The sequence below is a fragment of the Sapajus apella genome, unplaced genomic scaffold (genome assembly GCF_009761245.1).
Source record: "Sapajus apella isolate SASKATOON/1434 unplaced genomic scaffold, GSC_monkey_1.0 scaffold121, whole genome shotgun sequence".
NCBI classification, from domain to species: domain Eukaryota; kingdom Metazoa; phylum Chordata; class Mammalia; order Primates; family Cebidae; genus Sapajus; species Sapajus apella.
In genome coordinates this window covers 3908374-3931089 of record NW_022437061.1, presented here as the reverse complement: position 1 = coordinate 3931089, position 22716 = coordinate 3908374, and the positions used below count along the sequence as shown (strand labels likewise).

Genomic DNA, 22716 nt, shown 5'->3' with positions numbered 1-22716 from the left:
AACTGAAGTCTAAATATAAGGGTCTTAACCATTAATAGCCCCTGGATTAATTGTGTGACCATGATCGGGTCACTCTAGCCCTGCTGTGCTCTCTTATCTAATGGGGATGACAATCCACAAGCCCTCAGGAGTGTTTTTCAGGTTCTGAGTTCTGAGTGGTTCTTCACCTGGGACATTCCCACACACTGTCTTTCTTGTTCCTATTAGGTCCGTAGATAAACATTTATATGACAATAGCCAAGACAGGAGTATAGTCAATAGCCAGAAAGCAAAATAGTGGTATTTATCCTTACACAGGATTTAAATTAGCAAAGCACTATAAGACAGTGTGCCACTCAATGAATCACAAAATAAAAATAATCCACTTCTAAAAATGATAAAACAATTTGAATAAGAAACTGTTATAATCTGTAGATGACCAGAAGCTTTTTGGGCATTAATTCTAAGTACGATGGATATGGGGGAGTTCTCATGTTTCATGCTTTTCTAACTCACCTTTATAAATCCAGGAGCCTTTATCAGAAAGAAATTAATTTTGAAGTACCTTTGTTATTCCATCCCTAGAAAATAATAAATTGCTTGGTGAAGGAAAATACTTAACAAATCTTTATGAGGTAAACTTAACCTTGTTAATAGTAATAGTTGCTATTAACACAATTGAGCAGTTCCCAACTGTGTGCTAGGCCTTGTACTCAGAGCTTCACTTACATTTCTTCATGTGATCTTCACAACAACATTGGGAAATGGGTACTGTTATTACAGCGTTTGAGAATGAGGAAACTGAAGATAAGAGTACAGCCAATAAATTCCAAGTCACAGTGGGGAGTAGAACGGGGACTTGGCCTCTGAAATTTCTGACTCCAAAATCAACATTTTTAATATAGAAAGGTTTTAGCAAATTGTTGTTGAAGAAAATTCCAAGTCCCTGTGGTAACTCAAGACCCCTATGTATATAAACATCAGGAAAAATATTTGGTTTTAAGTTTATTGTGAATTTGTGGGGTTTGAGCATTATTTTTAAAAATTTCAATACTTTAGGGGAACGTGTGGTGTTTAGTTGCAGGGAATAGTTCTTTAGTGGTGATTTCTGAGATTTTGGTGCACGCAATACCCGAGTGGTATACACTATACCCAACGTGTCTTTTATCCCTCACCTGCCTCCCATGCTTCCCCACAAGTCCTCAAAGTCCGTAATATCATTCTTATGCCTTTGCATCCTCATAGCTTAGCTCCCATGTATAAGTGAGAATATACGATGTTTGTTTTTCTGTTCCTGAGTTACTTCACTTGGAATAATGGCCTCCAACTCCTTCCAGATTGCTACAAATGCCATTATTTTATTGCTTTTTATGGCCGAGGAGTATTACATTACATATAAGTATATATATATATATATATACACACACACACACACACACACACATATATATACACACATATATACATACATATATGTATATATATATAAACACATATACATGTGTAATTTTCTTTATCCACTAGTTTGTTGATGAGCATTTAGGCTGGTTCCATATTTTTGCCATTGTGAATTATGCTGCTATAAACATGCATGTGCAAGTGTCTTTTACATGTAATGACTTCTTTTCCCCAGTAGTGGGATTGCTGCATCAAATGGTAGTTCTACTTTCAGTTCTTTAAGAAATCTTCGTACTGCTTTCCATTGTTGTTGTACTAGTATACATTCCCACCAGCAGTATAAGAGTGTTCCCTTTTTACCACATCCACACCAACATCTGTTATTTTTTTTTTATTTTAAAATTATGGCCATTCTTGTGGGAGTAAGGTGGTATCACATTGTTGTTTTGATTTGCATTTCCCTGATCATTAGTGATGTTGAGAATTTCTTCATATGTTTGTTGGCCATTTGTATATCTTCTTTGAGAATTGCCTATTCATATCCTTAGCCCACTTTTTAATGGGATTATTTGTTTTTTTCTTGCTGATTCAAGTTCCTTGTAGATTCTAAATATTAGTCCTTTGTCAGATGCATAGTTTGCAAATATTTTCTTCTCCCACTCTGTGGGTTGTCTGTTTACTCTGCTGATTATTTCTTTTGTTGTTCAGAAGCTTCTAAATTTAATTAGGTCCCATCTATTTATCTTTGTGTTTGTCGCATTTGTTTTTGGGTTCTTGGTCATGAACTCTGTCTAAGCCAATGTCTAGAAGAGTTTTTCCAATGTTATTTTCTAGAATCTTTATGGTTTCAGATCTTAGATTTAAGTCATTGATCCATCTTGAGTTGAAGACAAGTTGAAGCTTCATTATTCTACATGCGGCTTGCCAGTTATTCCAGCACCATTTGTTGAATAGTGTGTCCTTTCCCCAAGTTATGTTTTTGTTTGCTTTGTTGAAAATCAGTTGACTGTAAATATTTTGCCTTCTTTCTGGCTTCCCTATTCTGTTTCATTGGTCTATATTGAGGGAAGGTGTTCTTTTTCCGAGTCCATGAGGTGGTGTAGTTTTAAGGGCAAGAATTTCCCGGCGCCATGCACCCCCTCTCATCTCTCTTCATCTGGGAGACTTAAATGATTTATGTTTAAATTTTGCGGGCATGGGAAGAAACTAAGAGTCAATCAGCCCAGCAGAAGTTTAAAGGAACTCCTTTCATTGGCCAGAGGAACTTGGAAATGTGGGAATGTCTCCCAAGAGAAATTCCCCTGCTCCTTCACCCACACTGGATTTCCAGCTCCCTGGAATCCCCTCCCTCATGGTGGGAGCTCCCTTTTCCCCTCTGGATTTCCCCTCTGAAATCCCCTTCCACACTCTTCATGGAAGTCTTTCTCTTCTCCTTTTCTTCTCTTTCCTCTACCTAAATAAAATCACCTTTCTGCAACACTTCTTGGGTCCTATATTTACTTTTATGAGCATACAGTGTACCTGCAGTGGTCCCATCGCTAATTCTTTAAGAGATTGGAGGCCAAGAACCCACAGCATTATCTCAGGGGAGCTGTGTCTCACCAGCACCCAATAAAAAAACCCAGTTACAGAATTGGCGCCCAACATGGGGCGTGGAGAGTGCAGCATAAGGAAAACACTTTGGAGGAGTAAATGAAAAATATTGGACCCTTCTCACTTGCTTTCTATCCTGTCTCTTTAAGAATACCTTAAGCAGTTACAGCCAGGCAGGACTGCAGGGAACTGGAGCGGCGCCAAGCCGTGGCAGCACAGGCCAGCCAGAACTAAAAGCGCACCTTTTCTTCCAAGCTGTCTTTCTCTCCCTCTCCCTTCCCCTCCTCTCTCTCTCTCTCTCTCTCTCTCTCTCTCTCTCTCTCTCTCTGCTGCTTCTCTGGGCAAAAAGCCTGTGGGAGGTGGGACAAGCAAATGCTCTCTGTTTGTACCAGGGGTAGAACCGGGCGTGCGCAGGCACGGCCAGGTGTTGGGCTTGCGAACTGGCAGGCTGAAGCAGGCGCACTCCCCTGCCCCCAGGCCTTTTGCTCCTTGCTGGCCAAAACAGAAACTGGATCTGCCCACTACCCAGCCTTGCAGTCAGTCACAGCCAGGTGAGGGGGGGGGGGGGGGCGGAGCTTCGGGTTGGGGTGAAGTGCCTTCCAGGTGGGCTCAGAGGCTCTAAGCAAAGCGGCAGCACTTAAGGAAGCACCTCAGGGAAAATGCTTTTTGCGGGTTCACTTGCTCACTGGCCAGCATTTTCAGATCCCTAGTTGGGGGCAGCATGAAACCGCAGAATACGGTTGTTAAAAACTGCAGTCGGGGCAGAACAAGGGAACTTCCCTCCCTGGGGCTCTCACCTGCTGGCTGTGGGTCCCTGTGTGGGCAGTGGCTGGGGGAGAGGCCTAGGGTGTACACATGGTCCCGGCAACATAGTGGCCACAGGTCCCTGAGCAGGGGCATGACAAACTTTCTCCTCTGGCAGGAGGCAGGGTACAAAAGGCACTCGAATGAACAGGGAAGCTGCAGCGGCCCAGCCTGCTTCTTTGAATTGTGTGCTTTATTGGCCCTGCCCTAGAAGCTTACCCTTCCAGGGTGGTTTTATAAATTGGCCTGCAAAAATTGGACCTTTGCTGGAAATATTGGTACCCATCTCCTGAGCCTGACTGGCCTTGTCAGAGCTCGTTGGTATGATTACCACCCAACCCAATAACTCCTTTTGTTCTATGCATCCATGGTGGTCACTGGAGGTCATGCAAGGCCATGGGCATGAGTCCATGATGCTGGTAGGTCATGATTGGAATCCAGTACGTGGAGAGCCCTTTAATAAGATGGATCACGCATCTTGGGCACACGAAATTTCAGGGTACTGACTGAAAATGTTTCATTTCAGTACCCATTTTACCTGGGGGATGCCTCAGGTCAAAGCAGCTGTAATTTTTTTTAACCGGGGAAGCGGGCATCCCTTGTGTTCAATTTCACATGGGTTCTTCTATTCCCAAGCTCAAGTCCCCATTAAAATGTATACTGGAAAATTGGGACCAATTTAACACATGACTTTTAAAGAAGAAGCAGCTCTTCTTTCTCTGCCAAACAGAGTGGCCAGATTCCCCCCTCCTGAGTGGAAAAACCTGGTCTCCAAAAGGGAGTATAAATTACAACGCTATTCTACAATTATACCTGCATTGTAAAAGCAAGAGTAAATGGTTTAAGGTCCCCTATGTGCAACTATTCTTTTCCCTAAGGAATAAGCCTCAGCTCTGTCAGGCCTGTGCCCTATACCCTTTTCAGCCCTCCTCAGGACTACCTCCACATGTGGGATTCCCTGTGGCAACTACCTCCACCAATGCCAACCAGGGCTCCTCAGCTCCTGTACCCCAACAGGAGCCAGGGAGGGCCGAGACAGCCAGGGCATCTCAGGCTACCTGGATGCCCAAACTCTGCCCTCTACAGGCAGTGGGAGGAGAATTTGGCCCAAGTAAGGTGCACACCCCCTTCTCACTTTCTGACTTAAAGCAAATTAAGGTGAACTTAGGAAAGTTTTCAGATGACCCAGACAAGTACATAGACGTTCTTCAGGGCCTGGGTCAGTCCTTCAAATTAGACTGGAAGGATGTCATGCTTTTGCTTAATCAAACCCTAACCAGCAGTGAAAAAGAGGCTGCTCTAATGGCGGCTCTAGAGTTTGTGGACACTTGGTACCTTAGTCAGGTACATAGCCTGATAACACCAGAGGAAAAGGATAAATATCCCACAAGTACATAGACAGTCCCTGACACAGACCCTTGATGGGATCTGGATTGAGAACAGGGGGACTGGAGCCGTAAGCATTTCCTGACCTGTATACTTGAGGGATTAAGGCGAATTAGGAAGAAGGCAATGTTATCCACCATAACTCAAGAAAGGGAAGAAAACCTAACAGCATTCCTTAAGCAATTGCAAGAGGCTTTAAGAAAGTACACCCCCCTGTCACCAGACTCCATTAAGAATCAGTTAATACTAAAGGACAAGTCTATTAGTCAGGAGCAGATATCGGGAGGAAGCTTCAGAAGCTGGCCTTGGGACCAGAACAGAGTCTAAAATCATTGCTAAACCAGACAATCTCGGTGTTTTATAATAGAGACCAAGAGAAACAGGCTAAAAGGATCAGGAGAGATCAGAGAAAGGCTGCTGCCTTAGTTATGGCCTTCAGGCAAGCAGACCCCAGAGGCTCAAATGAGGGAAAGGCTCAGGTTAGCCACCAGGCTGGCAAAGCTTGTTACCATTGTGGTCTGAAGGGACATGTTATAAGAAACTGTCCCCAGAGGAATGGACCACCACCTCATCCATGCCCACTGTGCCAAGGGAATCACTGGAAAGCACACTGTCCCAGGGGACAAAGGTTCCCATGGCCTGAGGTGTCTAACCAAATGACCCAATGGTAGGACTAAAGGTGCCCAGGGCAACTGCCCCTCAAATCACCACCCTCAATGAGCCCCAGGTAATGCTGACCATAGAGGGCCAGGAAGTTAATCTCCTCCTGGACACTGGCACAGCCTTCTCTGTTTTGCTCTCCTTCCCTGGACAGTTGTCCTCTAAGTCTGTAAGTGTCTGAGGAGCCCTAGGATGAGCAGTCTCCCGATATTTCTCCCAGCCCCTAAGCTGTAACTGGGGAGATGTGCTCTTCTCCCATGCCTTCCTCATTATGCCAAAAAGTCCCACTCCCTTATTAGGGCAGCACCTGCTAGCCAGAGCAGGAGCCATTATCTGTATGAACCTCATTAGGGAGAAAATTCCTCTCTGCTGCCCATTATTTCAAGAAGGGATTAATCCTGAAACCTGGGCAAAGGACAGACAATTTGGACGGGCAAAGAATGCATGCCCAATTCAAATAAGGCTAAAGGATTCTACCTCTTTTCCTTACCAGAGACAATACTCACTAAGACGAAAAAGCCAAAAAGGGACTGCAGGATATTGTAAGGGACTTAAAAGCTCAGGGTCTAGTGAAGTCCGTAATAGCCCTTGTAATACTTCAATTTTAGGAGTGCAAAAACCTAATGGACAATGGAGGCTGGTGCAGGATCTTAGACTTATTAATGAAGCTGTAATTCCTTTATATTCTAATATAAATCCTTATACCTTGTACCTAATCCTTACACCTTGCTCTCTCAAATACCAGAAGAGGCACAATGGTTTACAGTTCTGAACCTTAAAAATGACTTTTTCTGTGTACCACTATATCTTAACTCGCAGTTTCTGTTTGTCTTTGAAGACCCTTTAGACCAGAGTTCCCAGCTCACCGGGACAGTTTTACCTCAGGGGTTTAGAAACAGCCCCCACTTGTTCAGCCAGGCTCTAGCTCAGGACCTTAGTAGTTTCTCACATCCAGATACTCAGGTTCTTCAATATCTGGATAACTTACTTTTAGCTACAAGCTCAGAAGCCCAGTGTCAGCAGGCCACTCAGGAGCTCCTAAACTTCCTTGCCAACTGTGGATATAAAGTTTCCAAACCAAAGGCCCAACTTTGTAGGCAGGAGGTAAAATACCTAGGGCTGGTCTTGTCTGAGGGCACTTGGGCCCTAGATAAGGGATGTCTTCCACCCATACTGGGCTTCTCCGTCCCAAAACCTTAAAGCAATTATAGGAATTCTTGGAAATAACTGGTTTTTGCCTATTTTGGATTCCTAGATATGGTGATATAGCAAAACCTTTGTACATTCTGATTAAGAAAACCCAAAAAGCTAATACCTATCTTGTACTCTGGGACCCAATAGCTAAGGCAGCCTTTCAAACCCTAAAGTAGGCACTACTGCAGGCTCCAGCTCTAAGCCTTCCTACAGGGAACAACTTCTCCCGATATGTTACAGAGAAGTCAGGAGTGGCACTGAGGGTTATCCAGACTCAGGGAGCCACTCCACAACTGGTGGCATACCTAAGTAAGGAAATTAACGCGGTAGCGAAAGGCTGCCCACACTGCTTATGAGTTGTAGCTGCAGTGGCTATACTGGTCTCAGAGGCAGTTAAAATAGTGCAAGGGAAAAATCTAACTGTATGAATTTCACATAATGTAGCTGGAATTCTGACCTCTAAGGGAGGCTTATGGCTAACAATCGTCTCTTCAGATTTCAGGCCTTAATGCTCGAAGTGCCTGTACTTCAGCTGCACACATGTGCAGCCCTCAACCCAGCTACTTTCCTCCCTGAGATAGGAGCAGACATAAAGCATAATTGTCAGCAGATTACAGCTCAGAACTATGCCGCTCAAGGGAACCTCCTAAACACTCTTCTAACCAACACTGACCTTAACCTTTACACTAACGGAAGTTCCTTTATGGAAAATGAAGTTCAAAAAGCAGGATATGCAGTAGTGAGTAATCAAACAGTGCTTGAAAGCAGTTCCCTTCCTCCTGGTGCTAGTGCCTAGCTGGCAGCACTAATAGCCCTCACCCAAGCTCTGAAATTAGAAAAAGGAAAAAAAGTAAATGTATTTACAGATTCCAAATATGCTTACCTAGTTTTGCATGCTCATGCTGCTGTATGGAAGAAAAGAGAGTTCCTAACCTTGGCAGGAACTCCCATTAAATGCCACAAGGAAATTTTAGACTTATTACAAGCTGTCCAAGAACCAAAAGAGGTAGCAGTCTTACACTGTCAGGGTCACCAAAAAGGAGATGAGAGTGTAGCCAAGGACAATCGCCAAGCTAACCTAGAAGCTAAAAGGGCAGCTAAACAAGCATTTATGGAAGGACCTTTAATATGGGAGAACCCACTCCAGGGAACTAGACCTCAATACTCATCAGAAGAGGTAGAGTGGGCAATCTCCCAGGGACACAACCTTCTTCCTTCAGAATGGTTAGCCACTGAGGAGGGAAAAGTGCTTCTACCTGCTGCCAGCCAGTGGAAAGTATTTAAAACTCTACAGCAAACCTTCTATGTGGATATAGAGAATACACATCAGATGGCCAAATCTGTATTTATGGGCAAAGGTCCCTTCAAGGCTGTCCAACAAATAGTCAAAGGATGTAAAGTATGTAAAAAAAATAATACTTTGGCACATCACAAAGCTCCCCCTGGGGAACAACAAGCTGGACATTACCCAGGTGAGGACTGGGAAATGGACTTCACCCATATGCCTAAGTCTTGGGGATATCAATATCTGCTAGTATGTGTGGATACTTATACAAACTGGGTTGAGGCTTTTCCCTGTAGAACAGAGAAAGCCCAAGAAGTAATAAAAGTCCTAATTAATGAAATAATCCCTAGATTTGGACTCCCTCACTGTCTTCAAAGCGATAACGGTCCTGCCTTCAAAGCTGCAGTAACCCAAGGAATTTCCAAGGCTCTAGGGATACAGTATCATATCCACTGTGCTTGAAGGCCTCAGTCCTCAGGGAAAGTAGAAAAAATGAATAAAATTCTTAAGAGACACCTAAAGAAACTGGCACAGGAAACCTACCTCTCTTGACCTTCTCTATTACCAATAGCACTCTTAAGAGCTCAAAACTCTCCTCAGAAAATAGAACTCAGTCCTTATAAGATGCTTTATGACAGCCCTTTCTTACTAATGATCTTGTATTAAACAAACAAACAAAAAAAACCCAGCAAATCTAATAAAAGATATAACTTCTTGGCTAAGTACCAACAGGTTCTCAAGAGTTTGCCTGAAGGACATCCTAGGGGAAAAGGGAAAGAGCTGTTCTGCCCTGGAGACTTGGTGCTTTTTAAATCTCTCCCCTGAGACTCTCCCTCTCTAGGCCCATCTTGGAAAGAACCATATTTGGTTATTCTGTCTACCCCAACAGCAGTTAAGGTGGTGGGGATTAACTCATGAATTCATTACGCTCGGCTGAAGCTTTAAATACCTCCTAAGGAAAGTCATAAACCCTCCACTCCACAGCCTGAAGTTCAAGGAGACAACCCTTCGCACACCTGCGAGCCATTAAAAGATCTACATCTGCTTTTCCAACAAGATCTTCAGATGAGTAACCCCTCCCAAGTCTAATTTATCCTGGCATCAATAGCACTATAACCCTCAACTTTGCTATCCCTCAAATAATATAAAAACTTGGTGCTAGTATTGGGAAAGTTACTACCTCTATTCAGTTACTATAAGCTATCTCAGATGTTAAATATAACAACAAAAGTTACTAATTCTCTCTGTAAAAGGCAGCTCTCTCTGCAAACCAGCTTAACTCTTTAGCTGCCATAGCTTTAAAAATAAAAGGGCCCTAAATCTGCTAACAACAGAGAGGAGGGAAACCTGTTTCTTTCTAGGAAAGATGCTGCTATTTTGTAAGCCAGTTAAGTGTTATTTTAAACATAGAACTCAGGAATCAATCAAAAACAGGGCTAAAGACCTTCAAGAACCTGGCTCTGATCTCTCCTAGGCTCATTTATAACTCTGGGCCTCTCATCTTTAACCACCTTTTCATATTCATTTCTTTTTTTTGTTTTGTTTTGTTGTTATTGTTTTTTTTTCAATTTTATTGCATTTTAGGTTTTGGGGTACATGTGAAGAACATGCAAGATTGTTGCATAGGCCACACGTGGCAGTGTGATCTGCTGCCTTCCTCCCCATCACCCACATCTAGCACTTCTCCCCATGCTATCTCTCCCCAACTCCCCTCCCCCCGTTGTCCCTCCCCTATTTCCCTCCAACAGACCCCAGTGTGTAGTGCTCCCCTCCCTGTGTCCATGTGTTCTCACTGTTCGACACCCGCCTATGAGTGAGAACATGCGGTGTTTGATTTTCTGCTCTTGTGTCGGTTTGCTGAGAATGATGGTTTCCAGGTTCATCCATGTCCCTACAAAGGACACGAACTCATCATTTTTTATGGCTGCATAATATTCCATGGTGTATATGTGCCACATTTTCCTTGTCCGGTCTATCATCGATGGGCATTTGGGTTGGTTCCAGGTCTTTGCTATTGTAAACAGTGCTGCAATGAACATTCATGTGCACATGTCCTTATAGCAGAATGATTTATAATCCTTTGGATATATACCCAGTAACGGGATTGCTGGGTCAAATGGTATTTCTGTTTCTAGGTCCTTGAGGAATCGCCACACTGTCTTCCACAATAGTTGAACTAATTTTCACTCTCACCAACAGTGTAAAAGCATTCCTATTTCTCCACATCCTCTCCAGCATCTGTTGTCTCCAGATTTTTTAACGATCGCCATTCTAACTGGCGTGAGATGGTATCTCAATGTGGTTTTGATTTGCATTTCTCTGATGACCAGTGATGATGAGCATTTTTCATGTGCTTGTTGGCCTCATGTATGTCATCTTTAGTAAAGTATCTGTTCGTATCCTTTGCCCACTTTTGAATGGGCTTGTTGGTTTTTTTCTTGTAAATCTGTTTTAGTTCTTTGTAAATTCTGGATATCAGCCCTTTGTCAGATGGGTAAACTGCAAAAATTTTTTCCCATTGTGTTGGTTGCCAATTCACTCTAATGACTGTTTCTTTTGCTGTGCAGAAGCTGTGGAGTTTGATTAGGTCCCATTTGTCTATTTTGGCTTTTGTTGCCAATGCTTTTGGTGTTTTGGTCATGAACACCTATGCCTATGTCCTGAATGGTTTTGCGTAGATTTTCTTCTAGGGTTTTTATGGTGTTAGGTCTTATGTTTAAGTCTTTAATCCATCTGGAGTTAATTTTAGTGTAAGGTGTCAGGAAGGGGGTCCAGTTTCTGCTTTCTCACATGGCTAGCCAGTTTTCCCAACACCATTTATTAAACAGGGAATCCTTTCCCCATTGCTTGTTTTTGTCTGGTTTGTCAAAGATCAGATGGTTGTAGATATGTTGTGTTGCCTCTGAGACCTCTGTTCTGTTCCATTGGTCTATATCTCTGTTTTGGTACCAGTACCATGCTGTTTTGATTACTGTAGCCTTGTAGTATAGTTTGAAGTTCGATAGTGTGATGCCTCCCGCTTTGTTCTTTTTGCTTAGAATTGACTTGGCTATGTGGGCTCCCTTTTGGTTCCATATGAATTTTAAGATGTTTTTTTCCAGTTCTGTGAAGAAGGTTATTGATGGGAATAGCGTTGAATCTGTAAATTACTTTGGGCAGTATGGCCATTTTCACAATATTGATTCTTCCTAACCAGGAACATGGAATGTTTTTCCATCTGTTTGTGTCCTCTCTTATTTCGTTGAGCAGTGGCTTGTAGTTCTTCTTGAAGAGGTCCTTTACTTTTCTTGTTAGTTGTATTCCTAGGTATTTTATTCTCTTTGTGGCAATTGTGAATGGCAGTTCGTTCTTGATTTGGCTCTCTTTAAGTCTGTTATTGGTGTATAGGAATGCTTGTGATTTTTGCACATTGATTTTGTATCCTGAGACTTTGCTGAACTTGCTTATCAGTTTCAGGAGATTTTGGGCTGAGACAATGGGGTCTTCTAGATATACAATCATGTCGTCTGCAAATAGAGACAATTTGACCTCCTCCTTTCCTATTTGAATACCCTTTATTTCTTTTTCTTGCTAATTGCTCTGGCTAGAACTTCCAGTACTATATTGAATAGGAGTGGTGAGAGAGGGCATCCTTGTCTAGTGCCAGATTTCAAAGGGAATGCTTCCAGTTTTCGCCCATTCAGTATGATATTGGCTGTTGGTTTGTCATAAATAGCTTTTATTATTTTGAGACACATTCCGTCAATACCTAGCTTATTGAGGGTTTTTAGCATAAAGGGCTATTGAATTTTGTCAAAGGCCTTCTATGCATCAATTGAGATAATCATGTGGTTTTTGTCTTTGGTTCTGTTTATGTGGTGTATTACGTTTACAGACTTGCATATGTTGAACCAGCCTTGCATCCCCGGGATGAAGCCTACTTGATCATGGTGGATTAGCTTTTAGATGTGCTGTTGCGGTTGGCTTGCCAGTATTTTATTGAAGATTTTTGCATCTATGTTCATTATGGATATTGGCTTGAAGTTTTCTTTTCTTGTTGAGTCTCTGCCGGGTTTTGGTATCAGGTTGATGTTGGTCTCATAAAATGATTTGGGAAGGATTCCCTCTTTTTGGATTGTTTGGAATAGTTTCAGAAGGAATGGTACCAGCTCCTCTTTGTATGTCTGGTAGAATTTGGCTGTGAACCCGTCTGGACCTGGGCTTTTTTTGGGTGGTAGGCTCTTAATTGCTGCCTCAACTTCAGACCTTGTTATGTGTCTGTTCAGGGTTTCAGCTTCTTCCTGGTTTAGGCTTGGGAGGAGGCAAATGTCCAGGAATTTATCAATTTCTTCCAGGTTTACTAGCTTATGTGCATAGAGTTGTTTGTAACAATCTCTGATGATGGTTTGAATTTCTGTGGAATCTGTGGTGATATCCCCTTTATAATTTTTTATTGCATCAATTTGGTTATTCTCTTTTCTTTTTTATTAATCTGGCTAGTGGTCTGTCTATTTTGTTGATCTTTTCGAAAAACCAGCTCCTGGATTTATGGAGTTTTTGAAGGGTTTTTTGTGTCTCTATCTCCTTCAGTTCTGCTCTGATCTTAGCTATTTCTTGCCTTCTGCCAGGTTTTGAGTTTTTTTGATCTTGCTCCTATAGCTCTTTCAATTTTGATGATAGGGTGTCAATTTTTGATCTCTCCTTGCTTCTCATGTGGGCACTTATTGCTATATATTTTCCTCTAGAGACTGCTTTAAATGTGTCCCAGAGATTTTGGTATGTTGTGTCTTCGTTCTCGTTGGTTTTGAAGAGCATCTTTATTTCTGCCTTCATTTCATTGTTTATCTAGTCAACATTCAAGACCAAGTTGTTCAGTTTCCATGAAGCTGTGCGGTTCTGGGTTAGTTTTTGAATTCTGAGTTCTAGCTTGATTGCACTGTGGTCTGAGAGACTGTTTGTTATGATTTCTGTTCTTTTGCATTTGCTGAGGAGTGATTTACTCCCGATTATGTGGTCAATTTTGGAGTAGGTGTGATGTGGTGCTGAGAAGAATGTATATTCTTCTCAGATGTGGATTTGGGATGGAGAGTTCTGTAAATGTCTATTAGGTTTGCTTGGTCCAGGTCTGAGTTCAAGGCCTGGATATCCTTGTTAATTTTCTGTCTGGTTGATCTGTCTAATATTGACAATGGGGTGTTAAAGTCACCCACTATAATTGTGTGGGAGTCTAAGTCTCTTTGTAAGTCATTAAGAACTTGCCTTATATGTCTGGGTGCTCCTGTATTGGGTGCTTATATTTAGGATCGTTAGCTCTTCTTGTTGCATTGATCCTTTTACCATTATGTAATGTCCTTCTTGTCTCTTTTGATCTTTGTTGCTTTAAAGTCTATTTTATCAGAGAGGAGAATTGCAACTCCTGCTTTTTTTTTGCTGTCCATTTGCTTGGTAAATCTTCCTCCATCCCTTTATTTTGAGCCTTTGAGTATCCTTGCATGTGAGATGGGTTTCCTGGATACAGCACACCGATGGGTTTTGGCTTTTTATCCAATTTGCCAGTCTGTGTCTTTCGATTGGGGCATTTAGTCCATTTACATTTAGGGTTAATATTATTATGTATGAATTTGATACTGCCATTTTGGTGCTAGCTGGCTCTTTTGCCCATTAGTTGATGCAGGTTCTTCATTGTGTTGATGCTCTTTGCCATTTGGCATGTTTTTGGAGTGGCTGGTACTGGTTGTTCCTTTCTATGTGTAGAGCCTCTTTCAGGAGCTCTTGTAAAGCAGGCCTGGTGTTGACGAAATCTCTGAGTACTTGCTTGTTCGCAAAGGATTTTATTTTTCCTTCACTTATGAAGCTTAGTTTGGCTGGATATGTGATTCTGGGTTGAAAGTTCTTTTCTTTAAGGATGTTGAATGTTGGCCCCCACTGTCTTCTGGCTTGTAGGGTTTCTGCTGAGGATCTGCTGTGAGTCTGATGGGCTTCCCTTTGTGGGTAACCCGACCTTTCTCTCTGGCTGTCCTTAGCATTTTATCCTTCATTTCAACCCTGGTGAATCTGATGATTATGTGCCTTGGGGTTGCTCTTCATGAAGAATATCTTTGTGGTGTTCTTTGTATTTCGTGGACTTGAATATTGGCCTGCCTTGCTAGGTTGGGAAGTTTTCCTGGATAATATCCTGAAGAGTATTTTCCAGCTTGGATTCATTCTCTTTGTCACATTCAGGTACACCTATCAAACATAGATTAGGTCTCTTCACATAGTCCCACATTTCTTGGAGACTTTGTTCATTCCTTTTTACCTTTTTTTCTCTAATCATGCCTTCTCATTTATTTCATTGAGTTGATCTTTGAGCTCTGATAACCTTTCTTCTGTTTGGTCAATTTGGCTGTTGAAACTTGTCCATGCTTCGCAAAGTTCTCGTGTTGTGTTTTTCAGTTCCATCAATTCACTCATATTCCTTTCTAAGTTGTCCGTTCTCGTTAGCATTTTGTCAAATCTTTTTTCAAGGTTCTTAGTTTCTTTGCATTGGGTTAGAACATGTTCTTATAGTTCACAGAAGTTTCTTACTACCCACCTTCTGAAGTCCGATTCTGTCATTTCATCACACTCATTCTCCATCCAACCTTGTTCCCTTGCTGGTGAGGAGTTATCATCCCTTGTAGGAGGAGAGGTGTTCTGGTTTTGGGTGTTTTCATCCTTTTTGCACTGGTTTCTTCCCATCTTTATGGATTTATCTACCTGTCGTCTTTGTAGTTGCTGGCTTTCATATTGGGTCTCTAAGTGGACGTCTAGTTTGTTGATGATGAGGTTATTTCTGTTTCTTAGTTTTCCTTCTAACAGTCTGGCCCCTCTGCTGTAGGACTGCTAAGGTTCACTCCAGGCCCTGCTTGCCTGGGGATCGCCTGCAGTGGCTGCAGAACAGTAAGAGTTGCTACCATTTTCTTCTTCTGCTATCTTTGTCTCAGAAGGATACCTGCCAAATGTCAGTCTGATCTCTCCTTTATCAGGTGACTCTTTGCATATACAGGGGTCAGGGAGCTGCTTGAGGAGACAGTCTGTCTTTTACAGGAGCTCAAGTGCTGAGCTGTGAGCTCCATTGTTCATTCAGAGCTGCTGGGCAGGTACGTTTAGGTCTGCTGCAGCAGAACTCATAAACCGCTTTTTGTTCCCAGGTGCTCTGTCCCAGGGAGTTAGGGCTTTATTTATAAGTTCCTGTTGTGCTGCTGCCTTTTTTTTTTTTCAGGGCTGCCCTGCCCAGCAAGGAGGCAGCCTAGTCACTGTCTGCCTGAAGAGGCTTTCCTGAGCTGCTGTGGGCTCCGCCCTGTGAACTTCCCTGCAGTTCCATTTATATGGGTGTAGTTAGCACTGCCTCGGCAGTGGTGGCCTGCCTCTGTATTGGCGGACTCTCTCTGTAATGCCAGGTTGCATTGGCAATGGCGGGTTGCCTTGGCAACGGCAGGCAGCCTCAGCAATGGCGGACTACCTCCTTATTGGTGGAGTGCCTTGGTAATGGTGGACACCCCTCCCTGACAGAGCTGGACTGCCCCCGGTTCAGCTGTGCTTGCTGTGAAACTCTCAATTCAGAGTTTCTGATTGCTGTTCTTTTGTGGGGGTGGGACCAGCCGAACCTGATCACCTGGCTCCCTGCCTCAGAACCTTTTTTTTTTTTTTTCTTTTTTATCCCAGAATGTTCCAGTCGCCTGTTGAAAGGGCGCCAGGATCTGTTTCCCATGCAGCGACCTACTGTGCCAGCTTAAACAGTGGTGCTGAGATTCGTGGCACTCAGGAATCCCCTGGCCTGGCTCCCTGTTCAGTGCCCTCTTTAATCAGATGAATGTACGGCTTCCCGGGGCTCCAATCGCCAGCCAAAAGGGCACCCGGACCAGTGTATTTTGTACAGAGAACCGCTGGCCAGGCCGCTGACAAAGCAGCCGCGTGGGGCAAAGCAGCCCCATCGACAGAAAGAACCACGCCGGCCAAAACAGCCTCTCTGGCAACCCATGGGTCTCCTCTGCCTGGGAATCTCCTGGTCCGTGGGCTATAAAAATGTGGCATCCGCTCACCCTCTGCACTTTCACTGGGAGCTGCAACTCCGAGCTGTTCCTAAACGGCCATCTTGGATCGAACCCTCATATTCATTTCTTATAAAACCACAAGGTCACAAAATAATCCTGCTGCTGGAACCCCGGATGTCCTTGGCTCGTGAGCTCTATCATGGACCTCTAGATCAACCTGCACCCCTAAAAGCCTCCCCTCTGGAGGAAACCTCAACTGCAGAGCCCTTTCTATGCCCCATTTCAGCAGAAAGTAGTTAAAGAGGATCAACGCCCTTATTCCAACAGAAGTTAAATTTTCCTGTTCGGAATGGGGAATGAGGGAAGGTGTTCTCTTTCCAGGTCCACGAGGGGGCATAGTTTTAAGGGCAAGAATTTCCCAGCACCATGCACCCCCTCTCATCTCTCTCCATCCTGGAGATTTAACAGTTTATGTTTAAATTTCACGGGCATGGGAAGAAACTAAGAGTCAATCACCCCAGTGGAAGTTTGAAGGAACTCCTTTCATTGGCCAGAGGAACTTGGAAACGTGGGAATTTCTCCCAGGATAAATCTCCCTGCTCCTTCACCCACACCGGATTTCCAGCTCTCTGGAATCCCCTCCCACATGGTGGGAGCTCCCATTTCCCTCCTGGATTTCCCCTCTGGAATCCCCTTCCACACTCTTCATGGAAGTCTTTCTCTTCTTCTTTCCTTCTCTTTTCTCTACCTAAATAAAATCACCTTTCTGCAACACTTCTTGAGTCCAATATTTAATTTTACAAGCATACGCCACACCTGCAGTGGTCCCATCACTTATTCTTTAAAAAATTAAAGGCCAAAAACCCACAGCTTTCTTTCGAGGGAGATGTTCTCACCAGCACCCAAGAAAAAAACCGGTTGCAACGTGGCTATTTTTATACCAGTACCCTGCTGTTTTGGTGATGATAGCCTTGAAGTTGGGTAATGTGATGCCTCCAGATTTGTTCTTTTTGCATTGTCTTGCTTTGGCTATGTGGGATCTTTTCTTCGTTCCATATGAATTTTAGGATTATTTTTTCCAGTTCTGTGAAAAATGATGATGGTATTTTGATGGAAATCACATTGAATTTTTAAATTACTTTTGGTAGTACGGTTATTTTCACAATATTGATTCTACCTATCCATGAGCATGAAATGTGTTTCCGTTTGTGTGTGTTGTCTGTGATTTCCTTCAGCAGTGTTTGTAGTTTTTCCTGTAGAGATTGTTCATCTCCTTGGTTAAGTATATTCCTATGTATTTTATTTTATTTTATTTTTTGAGGTGGAGTCTCTTTCACCCAAGCTGGAGTGCAATGGCACTATCTAGTCTCACTGTGACCTCCACCTCCTTGGGTTCAAGCAATTATCTGCCTCAGCCTCCCAAGTAGCTGGGATTCCAGGCACCCACCACCATGCCTGGCTAATTTTTTTGTATTTTTAATAGACATGGGGTTTCACCATGTTGGCCAGGCTGGTCTTGAACTCCTGACCTTGTGATCCACCCACCTTGGCCTCCCAAAGTGCTGGGATTACAGGGGTGAGCCACCACACCTGGCCAAGTATTTTATTTTTATTGCAGCTGTAGTAAAAGGAGCTGGGTTCTTGCTTTGATTCTAAGCTTTGTCATTGTTGATATATGGCAGTGCTACTGATTCATGTACATTGATTTTGTGTCCTGAAACTTTACTGAATTCATTTATCAAATCTAGGAGCTTTGTGGATGAGTCTTTAATGTTTTCTAGGCATAGGATCATATCGTCAGCAAACAGCAATAGTTTGACTTCCTCTTCACCGATTTGGATGCCCTTTATTTCTTTCTCCCGTCTGACTGCTCTAGCAAGGACTTCCAGTACAATGTTGAATAGCAGTGGTGAAAGTGGGCATCCTTGTTTTGTATAAGTTTTCATGGAGAATGCTTTCAACTTTTCCTCTTTCCGTGTAATGTTGGCTGTGAATTTCTCATAGATGGCTTTCGTTACCTTGAGATATGTTCCATCTATGCTGATTTTGCTGAAGGTTTTCATTGTAAAGGGATGCTGGATTTTTGTCAGATGCTTTTTCTGCATTTTTTGAGATGATCATATGATTATTGTTTTCAATTCTGTTTATGTGATATGTCACATTTATTGTCTTGAGTGTGTTAAGCCATTCCTGCATCCCTGGTATGAAACCCACTTGATTGTGGTGTATTATCATTTGGATATGCTGTTGGATTCAGTTAGCTACTATTTTGTTGTGTATTTTTAAATCTGTGTTCATTATGGATATTGGTCTATAGTTTTCTTTTTTTGTTATATCCTTTCCTGGTTTTAGTATTAGCGTGATTCTGACTTCATAGAATAATTTAGGGAGGATTCCCTATTTCTCTATGTTTGAAGCACTTTCAGTAAGATTGGTACCAATTCTTCTTCAATTGCCCAATAGAATTAAGCTCTGAGTCCATCTGGTCTTGGACTTCTTTTTGTTGGCATTTTTTTTTTTATTACTGTTTCAATCTCACTACTTGTTATTGGTTTCTTCAGAGTTTCTATTTTTTCCTGACTTAATCAGGTGGGTTTTATATCTCCAGGAATTTATCCATCTCCTCTAAATTTTCTAGTTTGTGCACATAAAGGTGTTCATAGTAGCCCTAAATGATCTTTTGTATTTCTGTGGTATCAGTTGTAAAATCTCCCATTTCATTTCTGATTGAGCTTATTTAGATATTCTATCTTCTTTTCTTGGCTAATCTCACTAATGGCCTAATAATTTTATCTTTTTAAAGAACAAGCTTTCTTTTTCATTTGTCTTTTGTATTGTGTTTTATTCATTTGTTTCAATTTCATTTAATTCTGCTCTGATCTTTGTTATTTTTTTTTAATTCCTCTGAGTTTGGGTTTGGTTTGTTCTTGTTTCTCTAGTTCCTTGAGGTGTGACTTTAGAGTGCCTATTTGTGCTCTTTCAGGCTTTTTGATGTAGGCATTTAATGCTATGAACTTTCCTTTTAGAACCACTTTTGATGTATCCCAGAGGTTTTGATAAATTGTGTCACTAGTTTCATTCAGTTCAAAGAATTTTTAAATTTCCATCTTGATTTCATTATTGATCCAAAGATGATTCCAGAGTAGATTATTCAATTTCCATATGTTTGTATAGTTTGGAGGGTTCCTTTTGGAATTAATTTCCAGTTGTATTCCAGTGTAGTCTCAGAAAGTACTTGATAACATTTTGATTTTCTTAAATTTATTGAGACTTATTTTATGTCCTATTATATGGTCTATCTTGGAGAATGTTCCATGTGCTGATGAAAAGAATTTATATTCTGTAGTTGTTGGGTAGAATGTTCTGTAAATATCTGTTAAGTCTGTTTGTTCTAGGGTATAGATTAAGTTCATTGCGTTGTATAAATGCACTGTTTTTTGTTGACTTACCATCTTGATGACCTATTTAGTGCTATCAGTGGAGTACTGAAGTCCCCCACCATTATGGTATTACCATTACCATCTGTCTCATTTCTTAGGTCTAGTAGTAATCATTTTATAAATTTGGGAGCTCCAGTGTTAAGTGCATATATATTTAGGATTGTGATATTTTCCATATATAATGATCCTTTATCATTATATAATATCCCTCTTTGCTGTTCTGAACTGTTGTTGCTTTAAAGTCTGTTTTGTCTGATGTAAGAAGAGCTACTCCTGTTCATTTGTGGTATCCATGGAATATCTTTTTTCATTCCTTAACCTTAAGTTTATATGAGTCCTTGTACATTAGGTGAGTCTGTTGAAAACAGCAGATACTTGGTTGGTGGATTTTTATCCTTTCTGCCATTCTGTATCTTTTAAGTGGCACATTTAGGCCATATACATTCAGTGTTAGCATTGAGATGTGAGGTACTGTTTTATTCATTGTATTAGTTGGTACCTGAATACCTTGGGTTTTTTAAAAAATTGTGTTATTGTTTTATAGGCCCTGTGAGATTTATGCTTTAAGATGGTTCTATTTTGGTGTGTTTTGAGGTTTTATTTCAAGATTTAGAATTCCTTTTAGCATTTCTTAGTGCTGGCTTGCTGCTAGTGAATTCACTCAGCATTTTTTTTTTTTTTTTTTTTTTTTGTCTGCAAAAGACTTTATCTGTCCTTCCTTCATGAAGCTTAGTTTTGCGGGATATGGAATTCTTGGCTGCCAATTATTTTGTTTGAGGAGTCTAAAGATAGGACCCCAATTCCTTCTGATTTGTAGGGTTTCTGCTGATAAATCTGCTGTTAATCTGATAGGCTTTACTTTATAGATTACCTGACACTTTTGCATTGCAGCTCTTAAGATTCTTTCCTTCATCTTGACATTAGATAACCTGATGACCATATGCCTAGGTGATGACCTTTTTGGGATGAATTTCATGGGTATTCTTTGAGCTTCTTGTATTTGGATGTCTAGATCTCTAGTGAGGCCAAGGAAATTTTCCTCAATTGTTCCCTCAAATAAGTTTTTCAGACTTTCAGATTTCTCTTCCTTATGAACACCAATTATTCTTCAGTTTAGCCATTTAACATTATTCCAGACTTCTTGAAGGCTTGGTTCAGTTTTATTAAATTCTTTTTTCTTTGTTTTTGTCTGATTGGGCTAATGTGAAAACCTTGTCTGCAAGCTCTGAAGGTCTCTCTTCCATTTGTTCTAGTCTACTGTCAAACTTTCCAGTGCATTTTGTATTTCTATAAGTGTGTCTTTCATTTCCAGAAATTGTGGTTGTTTTGTCTTTATATTTCTCTGGAGAATTTTTTATCCATATTCTGTATTTTTTTTTTTAAATTCTTTAAGTTGGGTTTCACCTTTCTCTGATATCTCCATGAGTAGCTTAATCAACCTTCTGAATTCTTTATCTGGCAATTCAGAGATTTCTTCTTGATTTGCATGCATTTCTGGGAAGCTAGTGTGGTCTTTTGGGGATGTTGCAGAACCTTGTTTTGTCATATTTCCAGAATTGCTTTTCTGATTCTTTCTGATTTGCGTAGACTGTTTCAGTAGAAAAATCTGTATCTCAAGGTTCAGATTATTTTGTCCCACAGGTTGATCCCCTGATGAGGTGTCCTCCCCCTCCCCTAGGGATGAGGTTTCCTGAGAGTTGGACTGCAATGATTGTTATTCTTCTTCCGCATCTAGCCACTCAGTGGGGCTACCTGGCTAGGGCTGGGGCTGGGAAATGTCTGCAAAGAGACCTGTGATATGATTCATCTTCAGGTCTCCCAGCCATGGATGCCAGCACCTCCTCTGGTAGAGGAGGTAGGGGAGTGAATACACTCTGTGAGAGTCCTTGGTTATAAATAGGTTTAGTGTCCTAGCTTTATCAAATACTGGTTATGCTAGCAGTGACATTTTCACATGGACAGACTTAGGACCTCTGGCCAGCCAGAAGGTTACAGGTAATGGAATTAACTGTTGTTTTCTCCTTCCTTGGTACAGGGTTTTTCTGTTATGAGTTACTGTAATGTCCTGAGGTGGTTGGCCTCCAGTCAGGAGGTGGTGCTTTCAAGAGAGCACCAGCTATGATAGAAGACAAGGGAATATAAGCTTGCCCTAAGTTGGCCAGGATAAGTATTTGGGTTTCTCAGGTGATATGTGAGGCCATCAAGCTCTCAAGAGTTTGTGTGTTTTGTGATTGGCTACCAGGGCAGGTAAAAAAAATACCATTAGGTTGGGGCAGAGTTAGGTGCATCTGAGCTCAGATTCTCCTTGGGTGGGGCTTGCCATGGCCACTGTGGGGGATGCAGGGTGGTTCTTGAGCCAGTGGTGTTATGTTCCAGAGGTGATGATGGCTGCCTCTGTTGCCAGGAAAGTGGGGAAACACCTGTAGCAATAGGCCTCACCTAGCTCCCACACAGTTGGCAAGGCTAGTCTTCCTCCCACCATGCCCCACTAACAGCGCCAGTATCTCCAGGAAGCCAGTGTGGGGTAGTGATTGGGGAATGGGGAGCAGATCAGACCTTGCCCCAGGCTATAAGCTTCCCCACTAAGAAAGCAAGTATGGCTTTCAGGTCTTGCCTGCTCCTTCCTGCCTGCCCACACTGTCAGCAGTGGCTTCTGTGCTGCTTTCTGTAGCAGTTCCCGTTCACTACCCAGATTCTGCTCTAAAGAATTTGTGTACAGTTGAAATTATTACAGAGTTCAGCTGGAAGCTTCTTTCACCCTGTGACCACTCCCAAATTCTGCCAGCTGCCTTCCCCAAGGGCCCCTGTGAGATATAGTCAGGGATGGCTTCCCTGGGCGCGATCTAGAGAATGGGAGTGCCTCCAAGGCTCTTCCCACTGCTACTTCTACTTTTATATTTTGCTCTAAATTCGTTTCAGCTCTAGGTAAGATGAAATCCTTCTCCTATAATCTGGATTTTCAGGTTCCCCAGTGGGAAGTATG

The 22716-nt window shown here is 42.1% G+C and overlaps 1 protein-coding gene across 13 annotated transcripts in view; it reads left to right on the top strand.

Moving 5' to 3' along the window:
* Positions 1 to 22716, top strand: part of CCDC158 (coiled-coil domain containing 158) — a 119787-nt gene that overhangs the window by 95524 nt on the left and 1547 nt on the right. The gene's annotated exons all lie outside the window — the stretch shown is intronic.